The 16,203-nt window shown below is 35.4% G+C and overlaps 1 protein-coding gene across 7 annotated transcripts in view; it reads left to right on the plus strand.

The window, feature by feature from the left end:
- HPSE2 (heparanase 2 (inactive)) overlaps positions 1-16,203 on the plus strand; it is a gene marked incomplete at its 5' end in the record, with an annotated part of 626,538 nt that overhangs the window by 323,746 nt on the left and 286,589 nt on the right. The gene's annotated exons all lie outside the window — the stretch shown is intronic.

Here is a 16,203-nt window from a genome sequence, read left to right on the forward strand (position 1 = left end):
AAATGCTGGAGAGGGTGTGGAGCAAAGGGAACCCTCTTGCACTGTTGGTGGGAATGTAAATTGATGCAGCCACTATGGAGAACAGTATGGAGGTTCCTTAAAAAACTAAAAATAGAACTACCATACGACCCAGCAATCCCACTACTGAGCATACACCCTGAGAAAACCATAATTCAAAAAGAGTCATGTACCAAAATGTTCATTGCAGCTCTATTTACAATAGCCAGGACATGGAAGCAACCTAAGTGTCCATCAACAGAAGAATGGATAAAGAAGATGTGGCACATATATACAATGGAATATTACTCAACCATAAAAAGAAACGAAATTGAGTTATTTGTAGTGAGATGGATGGACCTAGAGTCTGTCATACAGAGTGAAGTAAGTCAGAAAGAGAAAGGCAAATACCGTATGCTAACACATATATATGGAATCTAAGAAAAAAAAAAAAAAGGTCATGAAGAACCTAGGGGCAAGACGGGAATAAAGACACAGACCTACTAGAAAATGGACTTGAGGATATTGGGGAGGGGGAAGGGTAAGCTGTGACAAAGTGAGAGAGTGGCATGGACATATATACACTACCAAATGTAAAATAGATAGCTTGTGGGAAGCAGCCGCATAGCAGAGGGAGCTCAGCTCGGTGCTTTGTGACCCCCTAGAGGGGTGGGATAGGGAGGGTGGAAGGGAGGGAGATGCAAGAGGGAAGAGATATGGGAACATATGTATATGTATAACTGATTCACTTTGTTCTAAAGCAGAAACTAACACACCACTGTAAAGCAATTATACTCCAATAAAGATGTTAAAAAAAAAAAAAAAAAGAAACTTAAAAATGGGAAAGCTCACTGGTAAAGGCAAACATACAGTAAAGGTAGGAAATTATCTACACACTAATATGGTATAAAAGCCAGCAATTGTGAGAAGAGGAGAGCATAAATGCAGGATATTGGAAATGCATTTGAAATTAAAAGAAAAACTACTTAAAACAATCTTGTTTACATATAGATTGCTATATCAAAACCTCATGGTAACCACAAACCAAAAATATAAAATGGATATACACACCAAAAAGAAAAAGGAGTCCAAACACAACACTGAAGGTAGTCATCGAATCACAAGAGGAGAGAACAAAAAAAGGGAAGAAAAAAGAAAGCCAAAACAATTAACAAACTGGCAATAAGAACGAACATATTGATAATAACCTTAAACATAAATGGATTAAATTCTCCAACCAAAAGACATAGACTGGCTGAATGGAAACAAAAACAAGACCTGTATATATGCTGTCTATGAGACCCACTTCAGATCTAGGGACACATACAGACTGAAAATGAGGAGATAGAAAAATGTATTCCATGTAAATGGAAATCAAAAGCAAGCTGGAGTAGCAATACTCATATCAGAGAAAATAGACTTTAAAATTAAGACTGTTACAAGAGACAAAGAAGGACACTACATAATGATCAAGGGATCAATCCAAGAAGAAGATGTAACAATTGTGAATATATATGGACACACCATAGGAGCACCTCATATATAAGATGAATGCTAAAAGCCATAAAAGGAGAAATTGACAGTAACACAATAATAGTGGGGGACTTTAACACACCCACTTTCATCAATGGACAGATCATCCCAATAGAAAATCAGTAAGGAAACACATGCCTTAAATGACACATTAGACCAGATGGACTTAATTGATATTTATAAAGCATTCCATCCAAAAGCCCCAGAATATGCATTCTTCTCAAATGCACATGGAACATTCTCCAGGATTGATCACATGGTGGGCCACAACAGAAGTCTCAGTAAATTTAAGAAAAGTGAAATCATATCAAGCATCTTTTCCAACCAGAACACTATGATATTAGAAATCAACTACAAGAAAAAAACCTGTAAAAAACACAAACACATGGAGGCTAAACAATATTCTACTAAGCAACCAATGGATCCTGAAGAAATCGAAGAGGAATTCAAAAAATACCTAGAGACATATGAAAATGAAAAAAAACAATGATCCAAAACCTATGGGATGCCACAAAAGCAGTTGTAAGAGGGAAGTTTATAGCAATACAATCTTACCTCAGGAAACAAGAAAAATCTCAAATAAACAACCTAACCTTATACCTTAAACAACAAGAGAAAGAACAAACAAAACCTGAAGTTAGTAGATGGAATGAAATCATAAAGATCAGAGCAGAAATAAATGAAATAGAGATTAAAAAAACAATAGAAAAGATTAATGAAACTAAAAGCTGGTTCTTTGAAAAGGTAAACAAAACTGATAAACCATTAGCCAGACTCACCATGAAAAGAAGGAGGAGGGCTCAAATCAATAAAATCAAAATGAAAAAGCAGAAGTTCCAACGGACACCACAGAAATACAAAGGATCATAAGATACTACTACAAGCAACTATATGCCAATAAAATGGACAACCCAGAAGAAATGGACAAATTCTTAGAAAGATACAATCGCCCAAGTCTGAACCAGGAAAAAATAGATAATATGAACAGACCAATCACAAGTTCTGAAATTGAAACTGTGATTTTAAAACTCTCAACAAACAAAAGTCCAGGACCAGATGGCTTCACAGGCCAATTCTATCAAACGTTTAGAGAAGGGTTAATACCTATCCTTCAGAAACTATTCCAAAAAATTGCAGAGAAAGGAACATTCCCAAATTCATTCTATGAGGCTACCATCACCCTGATAGCAAAACCAGACAAAAATACCAGAAAAAAGGAACTTATAAGCCAATATCACTGATGAACATATACATAAAAATTCTCAACAAATTACTAGCAAAATGAATCCAACAGTACATTAAAAGGATCATACACTTTGATCAAGTGGGATTTATTGCAGGGATGCAAGGATTTCTCAATGTCTGCAAATCAATCAGTGTGATATACCAAATCAACAAATTGAAGAATAAAAACCATATGGTCATCTCAATAGATGCAGAAAAAGCTTCTGACAAAATTCAACATCATTTACAATAAAAACTCTCCAGAAAGTGGGCATAGAGGGAATGCACCTCAACATAATAAAGGCCATATATGACAAATCTACAGCTAACATCATACTCAACAGTGAAAAGCTGAAAGCATTTCCTCTAAGATCAGGAACAAGACAAGGATGTCCACTCTCGTCACTTTTATTCAACATGGTTTTGGAAGTCCTAGCCATGACAGTCAGAGAAGAAAAAGAAATAAAAGGAAGCCAAACTGGAAAAGAAGTAAAACTGTCACTGTTTGCAGATGACATGATACTATACATTGAAAATCCTAAAGATGCTACCAGAAAACAGCTAGAGCTCATCAATGGATTTGGTAAAATGCAGGATATAAAATAAATACACAGAGATGTGTTACATTTCTATACAAAAACAACAAAAGATCAGGAAGAGAGATTAAGGAAACAATCCCATTTACCATCGCATCAAAAAGAATAAAATACCTAGGAATAAATCTGCCTAAGGATGCAGAAGACCTGTACTCCAAAAGCTATAAGACACTGATGAAAGAAATTGAAGATGACCCAAGCAGATGGAAAGATATACCATGTTCTTGGGCTGGAAGGATCAGTATTGTCAAAATGACTATATTACACAAGGCAATCTACAGATTCAAAGCAATCCCTGTCAAATTACCAATGGCCTTTTTCACAGAACTAGAACAGAAAACCTTAAAATTTGTATGGAGACACAAAAGACCTCAAATAAACAAAGCCATCTTGAGAAAGAAAGCCGGAGTGGGAGGAATCAGGCTCGCTGACTCCAGACTATACTACAAAGCAACAGTAATCAAAACAGTATGGTACTTGCACAAAAACAGAAATACGGATCAATGGTACAGGATAGAAAGCCCAGAAAGAAACACATGCACCTATGGTCAATTAATGTACAACAAAGTCTCTTCAATAAATTGTGCTGGGAAAACTGGACAGCTACATGTCAAAAAATGAAATTAGAACATTCTTTAACACCATACACAAAAATAAACTCAAAAAGGATTAAAGACCTAAACGTTAGACTGGATACTATAAAACTCTTAGAGGAAAATATAGGCAGAACACTCTTTGACATAAAATGGAGAACTATCTTTTTGGATCCACCTCCTAGAGTAATGGGAATAAAAAGAAAAATAAACAAGTGGGACCTAAATAAACTCAAAAGGTTTTGCACAACAAAGGAAACCATAAACAAAATGAAAAGACAACACACAGAATGGGAGAAAATATTTGCAAACAATGTGACCAACAAGGAATTAGTCTCCTAAATTTAAAAACAGCTCATGTGGCTCAATATAAAAAAAAAAAAAATCAAAAAATGGACGAAGACCTAAATAGACCTTTCTCCAAAGAAGACATACAGATGGCCAAGAGGCACATGAAAAAATGCTCAACATTGCTAATTATTAGAGATATGCAAATCAAAACTATGAGATATCACCTCACACCAGTCAGGATGGCCATCATCTAAAAGTCAACAAACAATAAATGCTGGAGAGGGTGTGGAGAAAAGGGAACCCTCCTATACTGTGGGTGGGAATGTAAATTGGTACAGCCACTGTGGAGTACAGTATGGAGATTTCTTAAGAAACTAAAAATATAGCTATCATATGATCCAGCAATCCCACTCCTGGGCATATATCTGGAGAAAAACAGGGTTTGAAAGGATACATGCACCCCAGTGTTCATTGCACCGCTGTTTACAATAGCCAAGACATGGAAGGAACCTAAATGTCCATTGAAAGATGAATGGATAAAGAAGATGTGTATATATACAATGGAATATTACTCAGCCATTAAAAAGAATGAAATAATGCCACTTGCAGCAACATGAATGGACCTGGAGATTATCACATTAAGTGAAGTAAGTCAGACAGAGAAAGACAAATATATTATGATATTGCTTATATATGGAATCTTAAAAAAAAATGATACAAACGAACTTATTTACAAAACAGAAACAGACTGACAGACTCAGAGAATGAACTTATGGTTATGGGGGGAAGGGTGGGGGGTGGAATAGATTGGGACTTTGGGATTCACATGTACACACTGCTATTTTTTTAAATAGATAACCAACAAGGACCTACCATATAGCACAGGGAACTCTGCTAAGTATTTTGTCATAACGTAAACGGGAAAAGAATTTGAAAAAGAATAGATACATGTATATGCATAACTGAATCACTCTGCTGTATATCTGAAACTAACAAAACATTGTTAATCAACTATATTCCAATATAAAATAAAAATTTAAAAAAAGAAAGGAATCCAGTTTGGAATGGTTAAGTAAAACTATCTCTATTCACAGACAACATGATTGCATAGAAACTTTCAAATAATCTACAAAGACATCACTGGAACTGATAAGTATGTTTAGCAAGGTAGCAAGATACAAGGCTGATATAAAAAATTTGTATTTCTATATTCTAACAATGAACAATTGGAAATTGAAATTTAAAAAATAATGTCACTTACAGTAGCACCCCAAACCATGTAGCTATTAGGTACAACTCTAGCAAAATACGTGTTTACATAGCCACGCCATGGAAGCGTGTGTAAGATTTGCATGCTGAAAATACAAAACTGCTAAAGTACATTTTAAAATACCTGAATAAATGGAGATATTTTTTGTGTTCATGGTTTGCAATACTCATTATTGTTAAGATGGCAATCTAATCTTTAGAGTGATCTGTAGAATGCAATCCCAATCAAAATCCAGTGGGATCTTTTATAGAAATTAACAAGCTGATTCTAAAATTTACTTCTTTATAAGGTTGTTCTGAGGATCAAATGAAATAACTACATATAAAGAGTTTACTACAAAGCCTAGCATACAGAAAGCAAGAAATGTTAACTATTATTACTCAATCTTTTTAACCATTTTAAATTGAAGTATAGTTAATTTACAATATTGTGTTAGTTTAGGGTGTATAACAAAGTGATTAAGTTACACACATATCTATGTGTATATATATGTGTATATGTGTATATATATATTCTTTTTCAGATTCTTTTCTATTATAGGTATTACTAGTTATTAAAATAATTCCCTATGCTATACAGTAGGTCCTTGTTGTTTATCTATTTTATATATATGTGTGTATATGTTACAGTCATTTCATTGCTCCTTTTGGCCAGTGGATGTCTTTGATCTTAAACACCACATTTTCTTCAATATATACTGAGAGTTGTATTCTTCTGGGCATTCATCGTCATTCATTCATTTTTTTCTTTCATTCTACAAATATTTACTGAGCACCTACTCTGTACACAGCATTGTGGTAAGCTGGGGAAACAATGAATAAATAGGCAAACTATGACTGCTACCTTCATGAAGTTTTCATTCCAGGGGCAAAATAGATATTAAACTACTTTTTACACAACTCTTCAATTAAACTGTGAAAAGTGTTTTGAAGTAGGGAATATTATGAATGAGATGACTGGGAGATTTAACCTAGACTGGAAGTAACATCTGAACTGAGATAGGAGAATAAGAAGAAGGATCTAGACAGAGGGGACCACCACAGACAGGTCCTGAGGTGATGAGAGAAAGCCAGAGTGGCTAGACATATAAGGTAAAGAAGAGAGGTGTTCAAGAAGCTATTGGAGAGGAAGGCAAGGGCTAGATTTTACAGTAGGCTTTTCTCTTAAAAGTAGTAGAAGGGTTTGTAAAAGGTATTTGGTAAAAGAAGGATTAATACATCCATCCTGCTTTCATGCATCACAGTTTTATTTTTGAAGACCTAATATGTATAGGACACTAAGCAGATTGCTGAGAATTCAGCAGTGAAGACCCCAGACATAAATTTATGGTGAAGTTACTGAAGCTTACACTTTAAGATCCATCACCTGTTAGTGTGTGAGTACCAGTAATGGGAAAGGAAAGCCAGGTTGCAATCAGGATGCATTTCTAAGTAAGCATTTCTAGTAAATTGCCTAAAGAAGTCTCAGAAGAGAGGGATCTTAAGCTCTAAAGCCTCAATAATCTGTTGTGATTTCTTTTCTCATCATAAATAATATACATATTTATACATAATTTTGTATATTTTGTATTTATAATTTATATCCTTCTCTTAAAGAAGGCTCCCTAAGTTGCATTAGTTTCAGAATCCACGAAACCTGGATCTACCCCTGGTTACAGCTCTCTTACAGTCTTACAGGGGAGGCAGTTAAATAAACAATTTTAGTATAATATGACAAGTACTTTGATAGAGGAAAGCACTAGACCCAGACATGGGTGGAGAGATAGTGGAAGGCAGGGAAACTAGGACCTGAAGGTTATAAGAATTAGTAGGTACAAAAACAAGGAGAGGTGCAGATCCCTGAGTTAAAAGTAGAGAAGGAATAGTAGCGTCTTTGGGCCAAGCACAGAGTTAGTAGCTACTGGTTGCCATGGAAATCGACTCCGATCATGATTTTGAAGAAAATTATGAATTTGGACCAGACTAAAGAGCAAAAAACTCTTTTATGGCTTTCCTCCATCTGTTCTGCCTATAACAAGGGAAGATCAAAGAAGTAAGTAAAACCTTGCCAGGAAGTAACAGAAGGCAGTCCCAGATAAGGTTGGTAGGGAAAGCATTTAATTAAAGTCAGTGCCTTGAGAGAGTAGGTCAGACAAACGGATTGGATTTTACCTTCAATATGTTGCATGCTTTGAAGTATAGACATATACCTCTAGTATTCCTCAGTATTTAATACTCCCAAGAATATAAGCCTGTAGGTCCCTGTAGCACTAAAGATTTTAGTTGTTAATATTATTATTACTATTATTATTTTCTTTATTTTTCAAATTTACAGATGCTGGTAAAAATTCAAACCTTATTGCAGTATATAGAGTAAGACATGATCATCCACTCTTATCCCTCCTAATTCTCAGGGTTATCTGTTAGTTTGGTGGGTCTCTTTTCAGACCTTTATCTGTGGATATGCAAATATATATACTCATAAACATACAGAGAGCTTTCAAAATCCTAAAAAGGAGCCATAGTATACTTATTGTTTATTAACTTGTTCTTTTTCACTTAACAGTGTATCATAGCTCTATTTCTGTGAGTACAGATCAACCAATTAATTGTTTCATGTTACATTATATTCATAGTAGGCTTATACCTTAATTTAAAAAATGTTTATGGAAGGAATTTAAACATATGCAAAAAAGCAGAGAGACTTGTATAATGAAACCATCACTCAATTTCAACAAGTAACAACTCATGGTAATTTTGTTACATCTATATACTCACCCACTGTCCTACCCACTTATGAATAGACACTAAGGTTATGTCTAAGACTTTACTAAACAAATGGGACTATAATGTGTATTTGTAATTGTATCTGTGCATGCATATTATAAAAACTTTGAGCCCCAGAGCACCAGTGAGTGAATGTCAATTGGGGTATTCTCTGATAGAAGAGCCACCTGGGAAGGTGGATGTTTGGACTGTACTAAACTGCCTGAGAAAAACTAAGTAGAAAACTAAAATCTGGAAGTTAGCTGTTTTGTATAGCTGGGGGCTTGGAATGGAAACCAGTCATTAGAGATAAATGCTTTCACTTAAGATAAGCTCTAGCTTACATGTTAAGCTAGTAAACTGGAACTTCAGAGCTATGTAACTAGGATGCTAATTGGAGATTATCAAGACTGGAACTTTATGGCACCTTTGAAGGGCTCTCTAAATGTAATAATGGGAATATAGGTTTTTATGTAGAGACTGTAAAATTAGGGAAATGTGAGCTGTATTTAAGAGCGCCCAGATTGCACTCAGATTTTGTTAGTGTGATTTCTCTGAAGATTATCAGATGTTTGCATTATTCAGACCTAGTTATAAAATAACATGCTTTACCAATAAAGAGAACTTTGTTTTATCTGGCTCAGAAAAAGGATTTATGTCTTTTTAAACTCTCCTAAGTGTTAGTTGAAGGGTTGCTGAAGCATGATTGATTTCTAGAAGAGTTCAGAATTCTGATTTCTTGATTAAGCATTATATGCTAGAAATCATATATGATTGACCACATGAGCTATTGCATTAATTAGGCTGTGAAGTTGTAATGTTTCCAATTAGTGGAGTTGAGAAAAGTGTGGAGCAACTAAAAGATAGGTCATATACAGAGTTTTAATTTAGTGCTAGGTCATATACAGAGTTTTAATTTAATTTCTGGATACCATATTTTAAGATAGGCATTGATCAAGAGCAACTAAAAAATGGAAGGATGAGGCTTTTGTTTAAGACAGGATGACCAGGAGAGTGATGGTACCATTGACAGAAACAGGATTTCTGGGAGGGAAAAAAGAGTTTGGGGGGTGGGGGATGATGATGAGTTCAGAAGATTCTTGAAGTCAGAGAATTGTGGGCCAGAGATGTTCATTTTAGAGCGGCTCATATAGAGCTGTAGACTGAAGCCATGTAAATGAGTCATCTGTTGGAGCTTGTAAAAGAACTCAAGGCTGAGAAGTAGTTCTTAGAATATCTCCCCATTTAGTATGCAGAAAGATAAAGTGAGGCTGAGAAGAACCTGTCAGAGATGAGAGAGCCTAGTCACAGCTGTGACCCAGAAAATGGGAGTCAACGCTTTCCTGTGTCTTCCACAGTGACTCAGTCATTAAAGGGAAAGCAAAGGTGTTTTTGATTTTCTCATCAATACACTTGAATAAGTTACTGCACTGAGTTGAGAAACTCCTCATTTAGGCTACTGGAGCTTATTTTATTACTCCTATAATTAAATACTATCACCAAGATATAAAGAACTTCTTCATCACTTTTCTACAGAGACAGTTATCATATTGGAAACTCAATTAGGTTTATATATCCCACCTAGACAGGGTACAAGGGAACAATGAAGAAATATCAAGAAAATATTCCAAATAAAACTTGAGAGTTATCACATATGTGAAATGGGATCCATTGTGTTAGCAGTACAGCATCGCTAGGATCAGTCATACCGTGTGAATGGTGTGGGCAAGTGAACTAAGTTATTGAGTGCCTGCTATGTAATAGTACAGTGCATCCTTTAAACTTCACAGCAACTTTGAGAGAGAGGTGTTATGATACTCATGAAGGGGAACTGAGGATTAGAGCAAAAAAATTGCATGTGAATTTGGACGGAAATTGGAGTGTTAGATGTCTGATTTAAAACGTGAGATTCTCATATCATGGAGTGAATAGGTGGGGAGTAGGTGCAGGTTTAGGTGATATAAGAATGGCAGACACAACATGTGAATGTACTTATTGCCACTGAACTGTTCACTTAAAAATGGTTAAAATGGTAAATTTTATGTCTTGTGTATATTACCACAGTAAAAAAAAAAAGAATGGCAGAATTTTAAAGATATTGATTCTGTGTGAAAGATACATGGGGATTTGTTATATTCTATTCACTTTGTATATGTTTGAAATTTTCCATAATCAGAAGTTTAAAAATTAGGATTCTTTAAAGTCAGATTTAAATGTATGCAACATCTTTCCTGAAGCATGGGGATTAGGGATATCCCCATAACCACCTACTTACTTGAAAAACATTACATCTTTTTAACCAAATTGTGACTATGAGATCATCATTATAATAATACATCCCAATAGCTTTAATATTTAATGTTTTTTACAAACCTTTTTTTGCATTGAGTATATGTGACATTTTTATGTGGCAGGTCTTATCATTCCATTTTTACAGATAGTTGTAGTGATTGCCCATGGTCTCATAGAAAGTAGGAGGCAGGGATTCAAATACAAGTTTTCTGACTCCAAGTCCAGTGCTTTGTTCCCTGTGCTCCCTGGGTGGTGTTATTTTGGTAGTGGTTTCTTCATGATGTCTTCTGGGGTTCCAAACCTGAACTGTTTGCTCACTAGTAGTATTACTGTTGGATAATTTTGGGCAAGTCAGTTAACTTTAATCACTTCATTCTTCTCATTTGGAAACTGAGGAAACTGAACTAAATGACAGTCTTGGTTCTGCTTCATCTCTAAAATTTCACAGATTAGGTTCGATAGTAATTTAGGCACTAATAGAATAGAGGTGTAGAAATAAAAAGGGAAGCAGCAGTCCTGTTGTATGTGCTAGGTCATATACAGAGTTTTAATTTAATTTCTGGATACCATATTTTAAGATAGGCATTGATAAAGAGAACTATAACCAGAGAACAATCCTAGTCGATGCCCTCAAGGCTCTTATGATGCAGCGGTCTAATAGCTCAATTCATGTGACAATACTTCTTGCTCAGTGTCTACCACTCTCATTCCTTATATTTTCTATACAGACTTTGGATTTTCCAGTCATTTCCTTCTCCATCATTCCTAGTGACAAACTACCCCACTGCACCTTTTTTGTTTGTTTGCTTTTAGTTAGTATTTGTGGCAAAATAAACTATACTACACTACAATTGAAGGAAAGCTGCACTACAGCGGAGAATTTGCGATTGCCACTGGGTGGTCTACACAAATTTCAATTTCATAAATGCTTAACAATTCCTTTTCACATTACCTATGTAAAAGCACTTATTTATTTACCTAAGTATTTAGTCTATTTTATTTAAACTGTATAGATTTATATTCAGTCACAGTTATTTTTATTTGTTTGAAGTTTGTAAACATATCTTTGTTCTTATTAATAACTCACATTCTGTTTTCCATCTCATTCTTCCTTAATTTTTTAGTGACTCTTGAGATTTTCCTAAAGCTCTGTATTCAGGGTTTTGAACAAGTAAGGAAAGCCTTCCTGCATTTGCATCTAATTCATAGGATTTGTCCACATTATACTTCTATTTTTAGAATTGACATTTTTGCTGCCATCTGAAGGATAAACATACATTGATCTCTTCCTAGCAAAAGATACATTTTTTCATCCCATCCGCCTTGCATATTAGCAACGAAACAACTGATATTCTACATTGAAAGGACAAACTTTTTATAACCTGTATAACATGAATCTAATCTCAAGGAAACATCAGATAAACCCAACTTAAATACTACAAAACAAATGGCCAGTAGTTTTAAAAATGTCAGTGTTGTGAAAGACAAAGAAAAGATGGGGAACAGTTCCAGATTAAAGGAAACTAAAGAGATGTGAAAATTAAATGAAATCTGTGATCCTGGGCTGGATCAATAAAATTTCTATAAAGGACATTTTTGGGGGGCCATTAGCAAAATTTAGGTCTATAAATTGGATAATAATGTTGTTATCTAATTTTTGTTAATGTTATTTTCTGATTTTGATTATTATTGGTTATTTTAGTGAAAATTTCCTGATTTTGATAATTATACCTTCATAATTGTCCTTGATCTTAGGAAAAACACACAAAAATACTTAGGAGTTAAAAAAAACTTTACAATTCTTGAGATCCCTCACATATAACTTCTTCATGATTTAGCAGTGTGGCACTTCAGCACCTCACCTCAGGGCAGCAGTCTCTGACTACTCAAACAAAATAGTTTTTCACCCAGTCTCCATTACATTAACCTGATTTCTTTTCTTCATAGGACTTACCACCATCCGAATTTATCTTGTTTATTATTGCCTATCACCTCCTCACTCCCACTCTTCCTTTCCTACTTGTTTAGAGTATAGGTCCCTGAAAGCAGGGACCTTGTCTGTCTTAATGATTGCTATAAACCCATTGTCTAGAACAATATCTGGCACATAACAGGTACTCAGCAATATTTGTCAAATGGATGAATGCATTTATATGTACAAAGACTAGAGATGAATAGCAGCAGGAAAAAAATCGGTTGTAGGGAGTGATGTTATGGATAACTAAAAATTTTATTGAATACCACTAGCCAGTTGATTTTATAATAGAAAGTGCCTGTGACTCCAAAATAGTTAACACCTAGAGTGCTGTCTGCTGTAATGGTAGCAGTGATGGGTTACTTTCTTCCTAAAGCAAAGGCCTGAGGAGATAGGACATGGTATAAGGATTAGGGAAAATAGGGCTTCCAAACTTAACTGGGGAGAACATCTGACTTCCAAACTATCCTGGGCTGTTCGTGGAGCAGTAGATATGCCCCTGAGAGAGGAAGAGTCTCCAGGCTGATGGAAATAGAACATTCACACACTTTGAGAACAACCCAGTGGCTTGAGGGCCCATCCTAACGAAAAATTTCCCATTCCAAGTTATTTTTTTGTCTGTGAAGTGAGCATGTCATTATTACTTTGCCACATTTTGAGGTGCTGGAGAAGAGCTAAGGCAAGCATTTGTTTAATACAGGCACTAAGTAACAACATTCCTCATTTCATCTTCTTCCGACCTTTTCAAAGCCCTTCTTCAAAGCTGTTCTCGTTGAGGCTGTATTTACTCCATATTAAATGTCTCTCTGAGTAAACTCTTTGGGTAAGAGCCAGTCTTCATGGTGTTCTTGCTAATGCAAGACTTTGGAGCTATCTATAAATGACAGGTCTCCTTTGTACAGTTGGTTGGAGCAATACCACCACTTTGACCCCCGAGTGGCAGAAACCATTTCCCATTCTTCATTATTTGTAGGAATTTGTAAGGAGCTGGGCTTCACTGGACTCTTTTAAATGCATAAAAATGCCAACCACACTTTGCAGACATGATGTTTTCAGACACTTGTGAATTCAAAAATACCCTTTATTCTTTCCAACTCAATAAGAAGGCTGTTCCTCCATGGAGGCCTAGCCACAAAGCAAGTTTGAAGTTTTCTTTTGTTTGGCTTATATGGAATTATTGGTGAACTAGCTATAGAAGCCCCTCCACCCTTTTTTATGTTTGAGGTGGGGAAGGTGAATGGTAGAAACAAAGCTAAAGTTGTCTTCATTTCACTCTTCTTTATGTCTAAAGGGTTCAAACAGATTTAGATACAAATGTTTTCACTTTGATGATCAGAAAAAGATAAAAACAAATAGCTAATGATTGGTTTATTGGCTGAAAGGAAAACTGTTTTGGATTGTTTGGTAGGACTGTATTCTAGCAAAAGTATACACCTGAACCAACAGGCACAGGATTTTACCTCTTCAATGGTACATTAATTTATAAGTTCTTCTTTAAAGTTCAGCTCAAGGTTATACTCAGTTTTGTAAAAAATCAGAGATGATAATGAACATATTTTCCCATACTATTCTGAAGATAGGTAATTTTTAACTGTTACATATCTGGTATAGCATGGGAAATATTCGAAACAGGGTAATTTCAAAGAGCCATTTTCATTTTATGCATGCCAGAAAAATAAAATTAGATAAGTGGAAAACTTGAAATAGAAATTGAGTGACAGGAAGAATAATTCAATAGAAGGGGTACAGAATTAGGCATCGGAAAACTGGCCCATGGTTCTGTTTCTGTGCAGTGTTAGTCAAATCTTGTGATCTCTCTAGGCCTCCATTCAAACATTCACTCTGTGGGCAATATAATATGACAAATAGATATGAAGTTATTTTGAAAAGAAATAAGTGCTATAATATTGGGGGACCAAAGGGGTTATTTAGTTAAGTAGATGTATCTCTGCAACACAAATGCATTTTTTTTGTAGAGATATTATTATATGAGGTCAACTGCTATTTAATAGGTATTTCGGTCACGTATTTGAAACTTATGAATAAGGCAAACAAACTCTGATTTGGGAAGTAATTACCTATAAGGAAAAAGTCCACCTGTCTTCCATCCTATGTTTCCCAGCAGATGTGCTAAACACATAGTCTCTACTTTCTCAGCACGTTATCGGTCCTCAACACTAAGCAATCTGGCTTCCATTTCTATCTGTATTAGTTTTCTTGAAGCTCATCAGTCTTCGTTTGATGGCCAGTCCTTTTGTTAAGGCTTTGTACTGAGTATCTGCTATAGCATTACATTTGTTCCTTCCTCCAGGTTCTAATGCCTCCCCCACCCCCACTCAATTCTAGCATTTATTATGTCTTCATATTCTAAAGGGAAAAACAATGATAAGCTGTGGAAAAATGATAGAACATGAAACAGAAGGTTATATGTAAGTTTTGAAACATAAGATATTCTCTTTGTTCTATGACAATAAAAATTTTGCAAAATGTTTATTGATAGAAGCTCAGAAAAAGAGGAACTATGAGTGCCATCTTGTGGCAAGGCATGCCGTACCACAGCTAATTAGACATGTCTTACTCGACCCTCTTCCCCCCAAATATTTTAGCTGTGCTCTGCATGTCTGTGTCATTTGATACTGGGGTCCATTCCTTTTTGAAGCTTTTTAAATCTCTGGTCTGGGAGTCACTGCAGTAATTCTCAGTCTTTATCTTCCTTTATGTATCTTCTTTACTTTTCAAGATTCGATATTATATTACCTTATTATTTTGAAAATCACCTTCTTCGTTGGATCTCATTGCTATTCTTTCATCTTGATTCTTGGATCATTCTATGACTTTCTCTTATCTCTTCTTGACAATTCCACTTACTTCTCTCCTGACAACTGTGGCTCTACTCTAAGATTCAGCCCTTAGTAGAGTTGTCAGGTAAAATACAGGACCTCCAATTAAATTTGAATTTCAAATAAACAATGAATAATTTTTAGCATAAGTATGTCCCAAATATTATGGGTCATACTTGTATTAATGCAGTAGCATTATTTGTATTTGTATTTGCTAAATCTGGCTATCCTAGCCATTAGCTTTCTGTTCTTTCCTTATTTGTGATAGATACGGAGATGTATTGCTCAGATTTCCCTTCAAAGAAATACTTGCTGCCCAGTGGTGGGGAGTAAAGTCAGCAGACAACAGCCTCCAGCTGTCATTTCCTTCAGGATCTGTCTGCCTAGCTTCCACTAGAAATTCCTCTGTTCTTCCAGTTTCTATTGAATAGTCACATATGACTCCCCAATATTATTCATTCCAAAATGAACAGTTAAGGCAATAAGTAGAGTATTTGAATGCATTTAACAGCATGTAGTAATAGACATAATCTCGAGGGAATTTGCTACAATGAATAATGGTAATTCAGGTTGGGTTATATATAGGGTGCAGACAGATTGCAAGTGGTATTGAATGGGCCTAAATAACACCTGTAGGAGTCAGACATTTATTAAGGCTTATTGTGTATTGGATACTGAAATGGATGCTAAAACAGCAGACATGGTACCTTCTCTTTGGCAAATGCTCCAGTCTGCCTTTAGAGAGGGACGCAGAGCTGAACAATGATAGCATGGTTGTCTATTGCTGTAGCAGGAGCCAATAAAGAGCTGGGAGAGATGAGAGGAGGGAGCCCCAATGTCTCTACCTT

This window comes from Balaenoptera physalus, assembly GCF_965194825.1.
Source record: "Balaenoptera physalus genome assembly, chromosome: 14".
Lineage (NCBI taxonomy): Eukaryota > Metazoa > Chordata > Mammalia > Artiodactyla > Balaenopteridae > Balaenoptera > Balaenoptera physalus.